The sequence below is a fragment of the Oculina patagonica genome, chromosome 5, assembly GCF_052425735.1.
Source record: "Oculina patagonica isolate OP01 chromosome 5, crgOcupat, whole genome shotgun sequence".
Lineage (NCBI taxonomy): Eukaryota > Metazoa > Cnidaria > Anthozoa > Scleractinia > Oculinidae > Oculina > Oculina patagonica.
Window position 1 is genome coordinate 7497836 of NC_135762.1, and position 16652 is coordinate 7514487.

General features: G+C 40.4%; 1 non-coding gene and 1 pseudogene across 1 annotated transcript; both read right to left on the reverse strand.

Moving 5' to 3' along the window:
• Positions 1–591: 591 nt before the first annotated feature.
• LOC144654961 (uncharacterized) lies at positions 592–2350 on the reverse strand (annotated as a pseudogene).
• Positions 2351–10512: 8162 nt separating this feature from the next.
• On the reverse strand, positions 10513–10586 carry Trnag-acc (transfer RNA glycine (anticodon ACC)). The gene has a single exon. It is a non-coding gene; the product is annotated as a tRNA-Gly (tRNA).
• Between the last annotated feature and the right edge of the window lie 6066 nt (positions 10587–16652).

The window sequence follows — 16652 nt, forward strand, 5'->3', positions numbered from 1 at the left end:
GCGATATGGGTTTTTGAAATACTGTTGGGCTGAAGATTTTTCAATGTTAATCTTATTTAACGTCCTTGTAACTTTAAATTGTAACGCCCAGGAGACAAATTTGGTTGCAATGAAGCTATGGTTTTATTAATTTAGATCCATAGAAATAATTTCTTTGTAAGCATTAAGTTTCATAGCTTTTCATAGCGAGTATTTGGCAAAACATAATAAACCTAACTCAGCCTTGACACAGCCCCTTTAAATATCGGTACAAACTGATAAAATTATGTTACGTTATTTCCTCCAGCTGCCGGTTTGCGAAGTTAAAATTTACTTGAAAGATCCTCTTTCTTATCGACGTTGTTACAGGCACCTACTTGTCAATTCATGTCCCAGTGCCCTCTAGCTTATCTATATGTGCTATCAAAATCGTTTGAACACTACTTAGCTTGAAATGTCCATCCATTTGAGCTTTGAGCACCATCCCCTTGGGCACAGAAATGGTGTTCACGCCCCAGTGGAAATTGGTATCTTATCAATACTGGAAATTTTGGTAGACTTTGCCAAAGATTGGTTGTGCAAGAAGTCACGACTCAGCTCTTTGAAGTATTGTTACAAAAAATAACAATAGATATATGGTTTATCATTCTTCTCTTCTGCTTGCTCGCGTGGTAAAAGATCCTCCTTCTTTGCGACTTCATACGTTGCCTTGCTGCAAGCAACTCCTTTCCAATGCCCTCTCACTGTCCTGTGTGTGCCACCAAAGTCGAGTACTAGCTCATAAGGGATATCCATTTCAGCTTCATACACCATCGCTTTGGCAACATAAATGGAATGCGCAGGAACTTCCAGTGGGAATTCAAACGAGGTGGTGGTACCAGTACTGGTAGACTCCTCGAAAGTGTGGCTGTGCGAGAAACTAAAAGATATCTGGAAGTTACACTCGCCAAATCCGGGGAATCCTGCGCTAAAACTCGTGTTGATGCCATAACTGAAACCTATGGTATGTGAAGTAGAATGCGTTCTTCCCTCAGTCATCGAGAAACTAAACGACATGGTTTGCTCTACATCACCTCTGTTTACCAGGTCTTTTTCAGAAACTACTTTTGGCTTCTGCGACAGGATTTTGGCCTCGTCCATGATGAAATTCATAGCAACCAGATTGACGTCTCCGTGTATTTTGTCGAAATACGAGTCTAAGTTTGCTTTATCGCGCCTTGCGTCGTCACGGCGTCCAACGATGGTGTTTGCAGAATACCATGCTGCATACCAGCCCATCTCCTTTACATTTGTCGCCAAAGCTTCAGATATCTCTCCTTCGGTTACGACGTCCTGGTGCTTTTCTTGCATGATCCTTTTGTCGCTAGCAGCGTCGGATTTAAACCGTTTACGCAGGGAATATTGCCAACTGCGTTTGCTCTTCATGGTGTTTGCTGCATGCCAAGCTGCGTGCCAAAGCATTGATCTTATATCTTCACATGATTTGTCCGACAGCAACCCCTTGCATTTCTCTTTGAAAGAGTCGTAGCGGTTCTTCGATTCAATCCGATCAGCATCCGCCTCCCCACGGTTGCCGAAGCGCATTTTCGCACAGTGCGAGGCTGCCTTTTCAGCGTACCCTTTCAGCTCCTTTGCAACATCAACTGGAAGTATTTCCAATGCCTCCATATCGCCAGATGGCTTCATTTTCTTCACTAACTGCTCTTGGCCTCTGTGGCAGAATTTCCGCTACATTAACTTTTCCGTGTATTTTGTCGAAATGCGAGTCTAAGTTTTGCTTCTGGCGCTCGGCATCTTCCAGGTGACCAAAGATTGTGTTTGCAGCAAACCAAGCAGCTCTCCAGCCCATCTCTTTTACGCTCTTTGCTAGAGTTTCGGATATTTCTCCTTCCCTGACGATGTTCTGGTAATGCTCTTCCACTTCTCTTTTGTCGATACTAGCATCGTTCTCGTAGTCTTTTCGACTGCCTCGACGCCAGCAATGTTCGCTTTTCCTTGTGTTCGCCGCGTGCCGACTGGCACACTCAAGCATTGACTCGATATCTTGGCAAGATTTGTCTGACAGGAGCTCCTCGCATTTCTCTTTGAAAGATGCAAAGTGCTTCTCTGCTTCACTCTTGTCATTATCTGCTTCTTTTCTTTTGTAGCGCATGCTGCGTATTTTTGCGTAGCCCCAGCTATGCTTTTCAGCGAACAATTTAAGTTCCACTGCAGCATCGGTTGGAAATATTTTCAGTGCTAAATTAACGGCTGGCGTCGACATAATCAGGTTTAGGAATAACACAGTTTGGTAATTTGTTGACGCTTTCTCAAAGCGGAGCAAACGACTCTTACGGTAGCCAATATTGACATGGCACATGTGTTTCTGCATGGCATTATAGAGTTTGTCGCTTGGTGTACTGATAACAATAATATCTCTTTTAACGCCACATGTTTCACATTCTTGTTGACCAAAACGTCTTTGTTACATCGATACACTTAAAGTATAGCCTTGAGCCATTTACATTATCGAAAACCACTACCCCAGTTTTAAGTTCCTGTTTGTAAATCGTTAACGAACCGATCGAGTTCTCTTTACTTTGCGTCGTTAACTTTACAGGACTTATAAGGCTAGCTGTAGCATGTGAACAGGTTCCCTTGTGATGTAAAGGGCACAAAAAGTCCGCGTGTCCTATATGCTACGCGGGAACCTGTTCATAGACTTACTACAAAACGAGGCGTGTTCAGCATTGAACACTAGGGTGAACAGTTCTGAGATGTATTCAGCTAATGGCTGCAAAACGATACCAGCCCAGCTCAAACATTGAGATCTCGTCATATCGGCGAATTAAGAGTTTAAGCGTTAAACGTTTGTCATTCGAACGTTCCGCTAAAATCAACCAGACTAGTGTAATTTCCTGTGAACATAAGAACATTAAACCCAAATAAATGATCCACACTTCACACTTGACTTCAGTTAACAAGTTGTGGCAGAAATAATTTATGTTAAAATGCTCACACGCGAATTCTAATAGTTTCGAAGCGTAAATTTCATTACAAAAATATCAAGAACTCTGGCTGCTTTTGAGATCTCGTTCTTGCTTTCTTTAGATCGCCAAATTCTTCGGAAATTAAAAATTTGCGAAAGTTCAGGAAAAGAGTCGTATGATGGATAAAAATGTATTTCCATACGTTTTCGACCACAATGATCATCTAAGCGTGAAGCTCTAAATCAAGCCTGGAATAAGAGATCGATTGATAGACACACTTGATAGATGTGAGACAGGAACATTCTCCCGCTGTACAAGCCTCGCCTAAGAATTCCTTCCTTCCAATATTCTGATTTTTAAGTATGTACTTTTTCTTTCGTAGGATCTGTTACCCGTCTCAAAGTGAACCTTACTAGCAGCATAGCTAGCAAAGGGTAAGACTTTCCACAAGTTGCTCGGCAACTTTTATTAATTTTGGCAACTTTTCCTATTTCGAGCAACTTTTTTTCCTTTCGACTTGTTGCATTTTGAGCTGCGTAGCAATGATATATGACGTCATAAAGGTATCAAAAAGCACATCATTACAACCACAGGCATCCAAGCTCACGTTTCGAGGAAGCGAAAAATAAGACGGAATCAATCAGGAAATCGAGTAATATTAGTCTTAGTTGGGCAAAAATCGAGTACCACAATAATTTAAATCCTGTTGAAGATGTAAGTAACAACAATTTCTTATCAGAGCCTGGCAAAATGAATTTCAAAGTTCACTGAGCTTTAGGTAAAATCTCAGGTATATCTATTTTGTAAAATCGTCTTTTAAGCGATTCAGTGGAATTCAGTGGAACTTCGAAATTTGTGTTCGAGATGTTTGGTGTTGTCAAAAATAATTTCTTTTGATAAGATATTTGAACAAGAGCCTACTTCATCCTCTCTTAAATTGAAACAGTAACACAGAAGTTTGCAATATAGATGTAACTAATTTCGGTACATAATTGTGTCCAATTTGGCGAATTCCGTTTTAATTATCTATTCGTTTATCAAAGCGTCAAGTCGGAACGTGGCCTTTCAGAAATTAAGCCCAAAACGGCAAAAATATAAATGTTGCCAGAAACCACAACGGACTCGCAAGAGTTAAGCTTGTTTATTCATTATACACTTGAAAATGTTGATATTAACAGCGTTTTGCATTAACGATATTTTATTTCCCATTTAAGAGGGTGCTAATGGGGGTACCCAATTGTCAGCTAACTACTAACTTTTAGGCCAATTGTCAGCTAACTGCTATTTTTTGGCCAATTGTCAGTTAACTACTAATTTTAGTTATCTATTAACTTTCCTATTCTTACAGCGAAAATTATTACGTCATAAACTGAATTTTCTTTACTTCAGCACGTCAGTGATAAAAAATAAAAAGACAGGCATGTACGACTCTCACGCACGTGTATTAGCCATTTTCATAGTTTCAATCTCACGAGTATAGTCTTTGAAAGACCTACTACCTTTGGAAAAATATAATGGAAGGTTCTTTCAATATTTTCTTGTGCAATGGTTGTCTATAAAATGCCAATTTTTCATGGGTATTTGCTTCAAGTTCGGACTGTGTTTGGTACTGCTGGTTGGTATTGCGTTGCAAAAGGCAAGATTTAAGTTTTGATTGGAGGGCCTACTTCCTGATTTCAAAATTAACTCAGTGGTGTCGAATGGTAAATGCAAGACTTTGCGAGACGGCGAGACTGATATCTTTTCTGCGAGCCTGAGACCTTTTTGGCCTTACAAAAGAAATCGAAACTCCGCGAGAAGGCGTCAAAGAAAACTTCGAGACGACGAGACCCCTGAAATTTGGCTAAAATTGTGCGAGACACATTTTTTGAAGGGCCATTCACCACCCCTAATATCTTATAAAACGCTCAAATTATCGACGGTTTCTCGAGTACCCCAGCACCGCACACCGCATCCGCTGAATTATGGTCACGTTCCGACTATCACAACCGTGACGCTTTTATGAATGAATACATGATAAATTCTTCGCTTCCTCGAAACGTGACCTTGGGATCCCTGTGTTACAATATCGCGAGATGAAAATTACTACACGCGATTCAGTGTTTTCAGTACTCAGTGGCTGCGATAACTGAATTTGGTTCCTCAATGTGTTCCGTTAAATTTATGGCAATGATCTTTCTTGTTGCTTTGTCCTTGCAATTGCTAATTTCTATTAGCGACGGATGTAGATATCATGAATCTTGTGGCGATGGTAAGATCTGTTGTGGTACGTATGGTTGCGTTTTCGACCGAACTGCCTCCATTTGCGGTGTCGAGACGATTCCGACTGTGTCAAAGGCGCTATTTGCTGTAGCTGGAAATGCGCGAACAGGTCAATTTGTCCGGGTCGATGTGAGTATGACTTCCAGTGTGCCGGAACCAGAGTTGCTGTAGCAATCAATGCATGAACGGGACGAGTTGTATCGGCCAACGATGTTTCTATGACTCTCAGTGTTCCAGTAACCAGAGTTGCTGTAGTAATCGATGCGCGAACGGGACAAGTTGTCTCGGTCTACCATGTTGGTATGACTTTCAGTGTTCCAGCGGCCAGATTTGCTGTAGCAATCAATGCATGAACGAGACAAGTTGTCTCGGTCAACGATGTGAGAATGACCATCAGTGTTCCACTGGCGAGAGTTGCTGTGGCAATCAATGCGCGAAGGGGAGAAGTTGTCTCGGTCAACGATGTGAACATGACTCCCAGTGTTCCAGTGGCCAGAGTTGCTGTGGCAATCAATGCGCCAACGAGATCACAGCGGAGATCAGTTGTATCGGTAATCGATGTGTGAATGACTCTCAGTGTTCCAGTAACCAGAGTTGCTGTGGCAAACAATGTAGAGACAACTTTGATTGCGAAGGATTTCCCTGTAACAGTGAGGAAGATTGTGGTGACAAGGGGGAACTCTGTTGTCAGGGGACTTGCACCGCAGCATTCTGTTATGAATTTGATGAATATACGCCTTCTACACCGCTAAACCGTCAAACCGTTATTGGCATAGTTATTGGTTCGATGGCCGCATTCGCTGGTTTGGTTTTCCTCATTGTGTACTTGTATGTGTACCGCGGCATTTGCAGTCGTCAGAACTCGTCACGCGAAAGAACCATATCAGAAGAGAGACTGACAGCTTCTGTTGACGAGAACGCTCAATGTAGATTCGTAAATTCAATTTCTTTTTTTTTTTCTATTCATTGCCCTTATAGTTTCTTTTCACATTTAAGTGACTTAATTGTAGTTTTGTGTGTGTGTGTGTGTGTGTTGTAATGTTAATAGTGTTAGCTTTATAAAGTTGAGCAGTTATTGAAACTATTTTTTAAAGTCTTCGAACTGTCCAAGTTGTACTGTAAGTGTTAGTTTTACAAAGAAGCGTAAGAAATGTAACTAGTGTAACTTCTTTTTGTAATGTTAGTGCTGTATATTTTGTAGTACTGTAAGTAGTTAAATGTTGTAAATATTGCAAATTAAAAAGACTTAGTTGTAGCTATTATAGCATATGATGATGTAAGAGCCACATTGTGGAATAATCATTAACCGCCATCATCATCGTCATCATCATCATCATCATCATCATCATCATCATCATCATCATCATCATCATCATCATCATGAGAACGCGTCTCATGAAACGGCTGGAAATCGACCCGGTCCAGTTTCGACTCCGGGGAGTTAATTTTGAAAAGACTACTAGTGAAATTTCTCTTTTGGATTAGAATTACCGAGGGCCCTGAAGATGCACGCAGCGGATATCCATCTAGTGTTTTATCCGTGTGCGGGATTGTAAGTTTCGAGTTTGCTTATCTGACAAATAAAAAAATCTACACTACTCCAAGATATCAAACCAAAACTTTATTACTTCCGGTTTACTACAATACTCTCACACTGTATAAAAAGCCGTTTTATCCCAGGCCTGGTAGTGGTGCGTAGCAAACGTTGTTTGAACTGCAAGAAGAAAGACAAAAATAATTTAATTTTTAATAGATCCAGAGAAGTAATTTCTTTACTACGATAAAGGTTCATAGCGATAAGAGCAGTTTTCAATTCAGTGAGTGGTTTTCAACTCAAATGTAAAGACAGTACTTCTCTATGGCTCCGAAAGCTGGAAAACAACACAGGACGTAGTTAAAAAGTTGAGGGTTTTTATCCACAAGTGCCTCCGTATTATATTGGGAATAAGATGGCCACAAAAAATATCCAACCTGGAAGTACGAAATTTAAACATCTGTAAACAAGAGGACATCATGGTGAGCTTAACCCGCAGGAAATGGAGTTGGATTGGGCATGTATTGAGGAAGGACTCCGGCGATGTGGCTAAAGAAGGTTTATTCTGGACACCAGAGGGAAAGAGAGCACGGGGAAGGCCTAGAACAACTAGGCGAAGGTCGGCCGAGAAAGAACTTAAGTCCCTGCACCTGACCTGGAATGGGATCCGGAAGGCGGCACAAGACCGCTCCCGCTGGAGAGAGACTGTAGAGGCCTTATGCGTCCAATGGCGCGAAAAGGATCGATGAATGTAGTAAAACCAAAACCAAAGTAATTACTCTGGCCAACCATAAAAGACACAGACCAACCAGTCAGCCAATCAAAACTCGAAGCAAATACACGTAGCCGGCACGAAGCGCGGGAAAACGTGCGCGAGCGAGTCACGTCTCACGATTGGTTTTGGTTTTACTTCCGATTGGCTAAGAAAGTGGCGCGAGATTTTTAAACCAATCACTAAGCGTAGTAACGCAAAACCAAAGCAAACACAAATTATTTCGACACTCAAGTGAAAACCGCTCTATTTGGTTAAACTTAATGAGAAAAGACTAAACTTAGCAGTCACACAGTCCCTTAAATCTAACGTGTTCGCTTCCTTTGGGATTTATATTCTATCTACACAAACACTTTTACGTACCAGGAATCTGGAGAGCAGCATGCTTTTCCACCACAAACTTCGCAGTCTGGTACATACGGCGTCGGTGGGTTCCCTGGCGCAGGATCATTCTTAAACTGAAGGATAAACAAAGGCATTTTACTTTCGGTATTATAAGTTACATGTAGGGCTTTTCAAAAGTTGCTCGGCAACGTTTTGGCAACTTTTCATATTTCGAGCAACTTTTTTCCTCTCGAGCAACTTGTTGTATTTTGTACAATTTGTTGTTTAAAGGCCATACGAACGTTTCCGAAGATATACGAAGTTTGCCAAAAATTTTCGAGGAACATCTGAAGACGTTTCAACTTTCGGCTCATTCTGCATTAAAACATTACAAAACTCGTCAGCAAACATGACGTCATCGATATCTTCACGATTTTTCCCAGTTAAACAAATCCTTGTTATTTAACAAATTTTCCCCTTAATATGTAATTATATAATTAGATACTTCTCATGTTGTAACATTGCATAAAACTGCTTAGAAATTAAATCTTACACTCAAAGGAAAAATTAGCATATATTTAGAGAAATTCTCTTGATTAGAAGCAGCGTTTTGGATTTTGTGGAGCAACTTTCGAGCAACTTTTATCATCAGAAGCAACTGTTTTTGGATTTTTGGACCAACTTTTGAGCAACTTTTTGAGAAATTACGGGCAACATTTTGGGAAATCTCGAGCAACTTGTGGAAAGCCCTAGTTACATGTCATATTAAGATTGGTTTACATTCTTATTCTGAGGCCATTTTAATTCCAATAAAAATAAAAAAACACACTGCGGTGACAAACACGACAAGACAACGCATATCGGAAAAAACTTTGATTTTAAGAACTTAACGTTTCGTATGTTACAACATACATCTTCAGAAGTGACCGTTAGCAAGATTACAATAAGATTTAAATGTGAAATAAAAGACTGGTACCTAATCCAAAAAAAATAATTAATAACAAACAGACTTAAAAATCTACAGAAGAAAAACAAACATTATGGCTAGTAGAGAAAAAGTTCCTCACTGCCAACGTTTTCATTTAGGGCCGGTTTTAAATCACGAATCAACAAGTTTCGAGTTTGCCCATCTGACAAATCAAAAAATCCACACTGCTCCAACATATCAAACCAAAACTTTATTACTTCCGGATTACTACAATACTCTTACACTAAAAGCCCTTTTTCTTTGTATGCCTGGAAGTGGTTCGTAGCAAACGTCTTTACTGCAAGAAGAAAGACAAAAATAATTTAATTTTTAATAGATTATTTGGCTAAACTTAGCAGTCACACAGTCCCTTAAAACTAACGTGTTCGCTTCCCTTGGGATTTATATTTCATCTACACAAACACTATTACGTACCTGCAGAAATTTGGAGAGCAGCAGGCTTTTCCACCACAGACTTTGCAGTCTGGCATATCTGGCGGGTTCACTGGCACAGGATCATTCCAAAACTAAGGGAAAAACAAGAGCATTTCTCTTTCGGTATTTTAATATAAGTTACATCATGTCATATTAGGCTTGTTTTAGCACCCCATAGCGATAAAATAATCGTATAAAGAAAGCATACTTAGAGAAAATCATAAATATAATCTTGAGCATGATTCAGAGACTGAAGGTCACCAAAGCATAAACATAAGCTTCTTATGTTCTAGTCGGGAAACGGTCACCATAAAATGCAACAAAATCACGCAGTGAGATACATATTCATAATCAATCGATCATTTTCTTATGATTAATCATTTGCTCCTCTTTGAGACGTTCCCACTTAGACATAAATGATTTAACGGCAATGTATCGTTAAGCTTAAATTAAGATTATGATCATTTCAAGTATGTGGCAAGTTGGTACTATATCTTTTCTGTCTGTCTGTCTGTCTGTCTGTGTTTATGTCTGTCTGTCTTTTTGTCTGTATTACTGCTTACAATCTCAGAGACTCTAGCTTCAATGTAGTACTCCAGAAACCCAAAACTGAAAGTTTCATCAAATGCGATCAAATCAGAACAATCTTTTGCGTCAATTAGAAAAGCACACTCAGTCTCCACAATAGCAGTTAACACTAATATTTTTTCCTTTTCCGGCTGTATAGTTAGCAGTAATGATATTTTGATATTGTATTGTTTTTGGGATTTCTTAGCACGGCTTTCGTGGAAACCAATTCTTTGAAATTGAAGAGATTCCATGTTGAAATAAAATTCTCTGTGTGTCCGTCTGTCCGTCTTTCTTTCTGCCTGTCTGTCTATCTGTCTGTGTGTCTATCTCTCTGTGTGTCTGTCTGTCTGTTTATCTGCGATATCTTGAATATTCAACCGGAAAGTGAAGTGAAGTGAATACTTTATTTACCCTCGGATTGTAGAGTAGCTTTTTAACATAGCTAATATCTCCGAGCATTTCAACAGTACAACGGCACAATTGGCAAAGACCAGACCACAACACCGGGAACTCCATGCCCTACTCTTTACGATAAGTGTGTGGGTTCTTTTACGTCCCATGCTGACCATAACACTGAAGATGCAGGAGACGGGGCCTACGGTTTATCGTCCTTATCCGAGAAGACTAGAATATCTAACCATTTGCAGTTGTTATTGCAAAGGCAGCATATTCTCCTCAGTTATTTTAAGACCCTGAGTGTTGGTCCGGTCTGGGACTCGAACCCGAGACCTCCCGCACGGTAGTCCGGCGCTCTACCAACTGAGCTAACCGGTCGGCGGTTAAGCATTAATCGGAAGTACTTACGTCGTTATCATCTGCTAATACGAGGGGTGGGTAGCAAAAGTTGTTATGGCTGCAAGAAAAAAAAAGAGAAAAATATTGTTATAGAAAGTCTAATTACTGCAATTTAAAACGACAGGTTAGAAACCATTAAGCCTGTAATAACTTTACGGTAAAAACTTTTGAATGCAGAGAACCATACAACACAGTATTTAACCGCTTGGATTGTTTGTTGCCAGGTTTTTTGTTTTCACACTTGCTCAGGTAAACGTAGCCAAACTGATGGCAAAGCTAGCGCTACTTAACAATTAGACGGCGAGCTCGAGGTTTCTATCGGCTGATAGTTGGCGAGGGGCGAAGCCCCAAGTCAACTATCAAAAGCCGGTAGAAACCGAGAGCGAGCCGTCTAATTGTGTTAGCATAACCCACTGACCGATCTATTAAACACAAAATATAGCTAGAGTTGATTTATTGAAGGTTTTGATTGATAAAATTCAGCGAAGACTAAGCGCGCGCTCCGAGAGCCTTCTACGGATCGATAGTAGGCACCTGTTTAGCCAATCAGATTGCGCGATTACCAATAGTAGGTCAGTGTGGTTATGCTAATTGCAGAAAGGCAGTTTAATGAGCTAGAAATATAGATCACTATACACATTAATCTGCCCGTTTGCTAAACTCACGTGTTCGCTTCCCTTAGGATTTATATAAATTTCGGTCTACACAAACACTTTTACGTACCAGGTATTTGGAGAGCAGCATGCTTTTCCATTACAGACGTCGCAGTCTGGTGTAGTGGGCTTCTCTGGATCATCCTTAAACTGAGGGATAACCAAGAACATTTCTCTTTTGTTATTATAAGTTACATGTCATATTATGTTCAGCACCCAGTAGTGGCATAATAATCGTAAATATAAATCAAAAACATATGCTTGAGCACAATTCAGAGCATTATAAACATAAGCTTCTTATGTTCTAGTCTGGACCGGTCTAAACTCCTTCGCAAACGTTCTTTGGGTCCGTCACGCGTCTTTTGGGGGACTAACGCGTGACGAGCCCAAAGAACGTCTGCGAAGGAGGCTAGGAACGGTCGCCACTGAAAAGCAACATAATCACGCAGTTAGATACATAATTATACTCATTTGATCATTTTCCTATGATCAAGCATTTTCGGATGATCATGTTTATCTGAGACGTTCCCACTAAGTCATAAATGACGTAACGGCATTGATTATGATTATGATCATTCATGTATGTGGCAAGTTGGTCTGTGTATCTGTCTGTCTGCTTTGTCTCTGTCTATCTGTCTACCTGCCTGCCTGCCTGCGTGTCTGGTTGTCTGTCTGTCTGTCTGTCTGTTTGTTTATCCGTCTGTCTGTGTGTCTCTCTGTCTGTTTGTGTGTCCGTCTGTGTGTCTGTCCGTCTATCTGTTTGTGTGTGTGTCTAATCTGTCTGTCTACCTACCTGCCTGCCCGCCCGCCTCTCTGTCTGTCTGTCTGCCTGCCTGCCTGTCTGTCTGACTGTCTGTCTGTCTGTCTGTCTGTCTGTCTGTCTGTCTGTCTTTCTGTCCGTCTGTGTGTGACTGACCAGCTGTACAATACGTTGAACTCTAGAAAGTTGTTTGCTTGCCGCTAGTGGCCAGCTGAAATTATGGACTACTACACTACGTCAGATATAAAACAAGTCAGCCCATCGCCCAGAATGCTGCCTCACATCCGGGACTTTTATACCTTGTCCGCGCAAAAATTTAAAGTCAATTTTCCTGCCAGACGTTTAGACAATAAAAAATAATGACCGGTAAGCGTCCAATACGGTGCTTATTGCATTTGGGTGCTTACTTCTTTGCTTTCGCAGTAGTTAGCTAGTTATTAGTTACCTGGTATTCGTTCAGACCGTCTTCAACTGGGCGATACTGTTTACGCAAATTCATTGCCGTTACCATGGTAACCATCATCAAAAACGCAAGTGCCAAGCGCATGTTCATCGTGCCTGAAAAAAAAATTATGTCACGTCATGTTGTAAATGTGAGAATTAACTGAGACCGAGAATATGCCTCTGTTAAAGCTCAATGCTTGCAATCGATCGGCTTTACTCGACATCTCTTGATTGAAAAGAAAGTGTTCTGGAAAGTATCATGTTAGTATACGTATTGCTTGCAAAAAAGACAGTACAGTGTAATGGTTAATTTTGTAACAAGCCGTTATAAGTTCAAGGTTGGACACAAAACGGATTGTGGCTTATGCGTCTATTAGTACAAGGGGATAAAGTTTAACGTTGTCTTTTTATAAGTTCATTAATTCAGACGAATTATTCTGCCTCTTAAATACAAACACTCATTGTCCTCGTGTAGGATAAGCATTTTTGCATAAAATTCTTTACTGTTGGATCAGAATTGCGGTGTCGTAGACACGCGTTCGACAACCCTTCTATACTGGGCTTATCATGAGATGTACGTAGAATGACTACAGAGCAGAGCGCTAAAACCCTAGCGTGCGAGCAGGCTCAGTTTTGGGTCGCGCGCGCGACACATGCGACACGCGCGAGTGGCGAAGCCGCGATCCGCGAGCTTGCGGGGAGACACGGGAGCTTAGCTGAAGCGAAAGACCTTGAAATCTTCTTTAACTTTAAGTTAAAATGGATTTGATGAGCTGTCGCTTCCGTGGAGTTTATAATTCATACTTACAAGTAATACAACCTTGAGGACGTTAACTGATACGATAATTGTGTAGTACGTTCAAAACTTAGTAAGGTGTGGTACGAGGGTCAAGCACGGAACTTAAAGATACGTAAAGAACGGAGACAATTCGAATTCCATAGCACGTTAGGTCAAGTTTGTCCAGTCAAGTTAAAAACACTGACTTCCGTGCTCAACAGGACCAGTTTTGTAAACCTATCATGAAAATAAAGGGGTTACATGCCGAAGTAAAATTGCCGTCCACCGAAATTTCTGATCATTAGTGTAAACGATTAATCCGCTTGTTATTGTTAAAAGGAACTCTTCAGTTAACAATGTTTAAACAACACTTACGGAACGTTTAAAGCAGTGGATTGAGGCTTTCAACAACTTGGAAGATTTTTCACTCAACTGAACGGATCAGGCTTGCCTTCTTTGTATTGAACGAGCAATTCAAAACTGGTGCGGAATCTAGACGCTACACACCTTTTATATAACTCCTTTTATTCTTTTTTATATGCAAATTGGCGATACATTCTTTAAAAGTAATCCCTTAAAAAACGAAACGTAATGAGTTTTTGCTTTTTGTACTCAACTAATTAAAATCTGGGGATAGTATTGAAAGAAACTTTTGTGCTTTACTATGGGGGAGCAAATTGAATTATTTTTTTTTAGCTGATGTTTAACTTGTCGCTAGAAGGAACTCTTCAGTTGAAGCAGTGGATTGTGGCTTTCAACAACTTAACGGATAAGGCTTTCCTTGTTTGATTTTAACGAGCAATTCAAAACTGGTACATAAAAAATCTTGACGCTACACACCTTTTATGTAACTCCTTTTATTCTTTTTTATATGCAAATTGTTGCTACATTGTTTTAAAACAATCCCTTGCAAAAGCAAAACGTAATGAGTTTTTGCTTTTTGTACTCAACTAAACTAGGGATTAATACTTAAAGAAACTTTCGTGCTATTCGTTGAGGGAGCAAATTAACTTATTTTTTAGCTGAAGTTTCAAACGTTTACCCTTCGTCGATGGGAAGAGGTTTGTTAACTTACAGTAGTATGCTTAAATGGAGGGATATCGCTCGAAACGTCAGCTGCAGCCAATCTCAAACGGTTGTTTTACTACCAGTTAATGTATTCCAAAAAGCGTCGGAGAAAATGGCATATTCATAACCACTCGGGCATGTTAAGTGCAAAGTAGTCTCGCCGATTCTTCTTTAAATTACAAAGCATGAGGCATAAATAAAACGAACATCTGAGAGAGAGTGGGCAAAAGTCAGGTAACAAGACCTTTACAAGGGCAATATCATGCTCGAAGCAACGTAACTATTTTAAGGTGTGCCCTCTCGATAGGGTCTAAGGATAGGGCTCTGTTCTCGGTGAAAGGCGGCGTCTTTTGAAAGATGTGTGGAAATCCAGAATAAGACTTGCACCAAGTCGCCCCCCTATAGGCAAGCGTAGCGAACCGAAGAGCGTCGCGAGGCCACGACTGCGACTGGAGTGACGAAACCGCGTGAGCTAGGACGTACGTGACATACCTAAACCGCTCGTCGAAGGACTTTGAGAAATTCTATGTTTTTCTGCGCGCCAAAGAAAAACTAATGCGACTTAAATATTGGGGTGGTGTTCAGACGCGTTCGCGTTCGCCAACCCTTCTTTATTGCTCTAATCATGCTACAATGCAGAGCGGCTAAAACTCTAGCGTGCGAGCAGGCTCAGCTTTGAAGTCACACGCGTGAGTAGCGAAGCCGCAAGTCAGAGAACGAGGCGGCGGGAGACATGTGAGCTTAGCAAATCTGAAATCATCGTAATGGTTGCGTTTAAACTGCTAACTCAACTAAAGCGAAAGACCGCATAGTATTGAGGACGCCATTAATCGATTCGATTCAAATTCGATAATTGGATGATTGGTCCAAAACTCCTGATAAGTAAGGTTTGTTATCAGAGCGCCGAACTACTGCGACCTTCCTAGCGAGAAACTATAAGAGATGCATAAAGAATCGTCTGGGGGTAGTTTCATGGCAAGTTTAGTCATTTTTGACGCGTTAATAGCAATTTCGGTGCTAAACAGGATCAGTTTTGTAAACTTATAAAAGAGCTTACATGCCAGGGTAAAATTCTGAAAATTGCCAACCACCAAAATTTCGGATCATTTGCCGAGTGCGTAAACGATTAATCCACTTGTTACTAAAAGGAACTCTTTAGTTAACAACGTTTAAACAACACTTACGTTTAAAGCAGTGGATTCCGAGCCTTTCAACAACTTGGAAGAATTTCAACTGAACGGACCAGGTTTGCCTTCTTTGAACTGAACAAGCAATTCAAAACTGGTACGGAGACTAGACGCTACACGCCTTTTATATAAGTTACAACTGCCTTTTAATCTTTTTTAAATGCAAATTACTGGTAAATTCTTTAAAAGAAATCCCTTAAAAAAAGCGAAACGTAATGAGTTTTTGCTTTTTGTTCTCAACTAAAATGGGGATTAGTACTTAAAGAAACCTTTGTGCTATACTTTGGGGAGCAAATTAAATTACTTTTTAGCTGCTGTTTAAACGTTTACCCTTCGTTGATGGGAAGTAGTTTGACTTACAGTAGTATGCTTAAATGGAGGGGTATCGCTCGAAAGGTCAGCTGCATTTAATCTGAAACGGTAGTTTATCACCTGGTTTACTGCAATAACACCATCGGAGCAAATGGCCTATTCATAGCCACTGGCGCATGTAATGTGCAAAATGGTCTCGCCGATTTTTCTTTAAAACTTCAGCATGAGGCATAAATGACACGGACATCTCAGAGAAATTAAAGTTGGTTTGGAGTCAGGTAACACGACCTTTACAATTTGACAGGAGCAATATCATACTCGAAGAGGGAGATTAGGCTTTGCTCCCGGTAAAAGGCGGCGTCTTTTGAAAGATGAGTATTAATTATTTTTCTTTTGAATATTGGAACGTTTATGTACATCTAATTTGGACCAAAAGCCCATAACTAGACTAATGTTATGGTAATAGGCTCCTGTTTGGACTAATTGCTAGAAAGTTTTCTCGCGAAGCAAACACCCGCCCAAGGAAAGCAAAGCTAAACAACAAAAATCCCGCCAAAACCGCAAATATACAGATACAGTCAACTCTTTCTTAACGGACACCTCTTTAAGACGGACACCTCCATAAGACGTACACCTGGTGATGGTCCCTGCAGTTTTTCAGTCATTTTATTGTAACAAAACTCTCTGTAAGACGGACACCTCTCTAAGACGGACAACGGACATTTTGAAACCACCAACGGACACGCACAAAAAGTTATCTTTTACTGAATAATACTTCGAAACTAAATAGCCTAGTAAGTCAGCGCCTTTAGAATACCAAACTTACCAAAAACAATCCGCTAT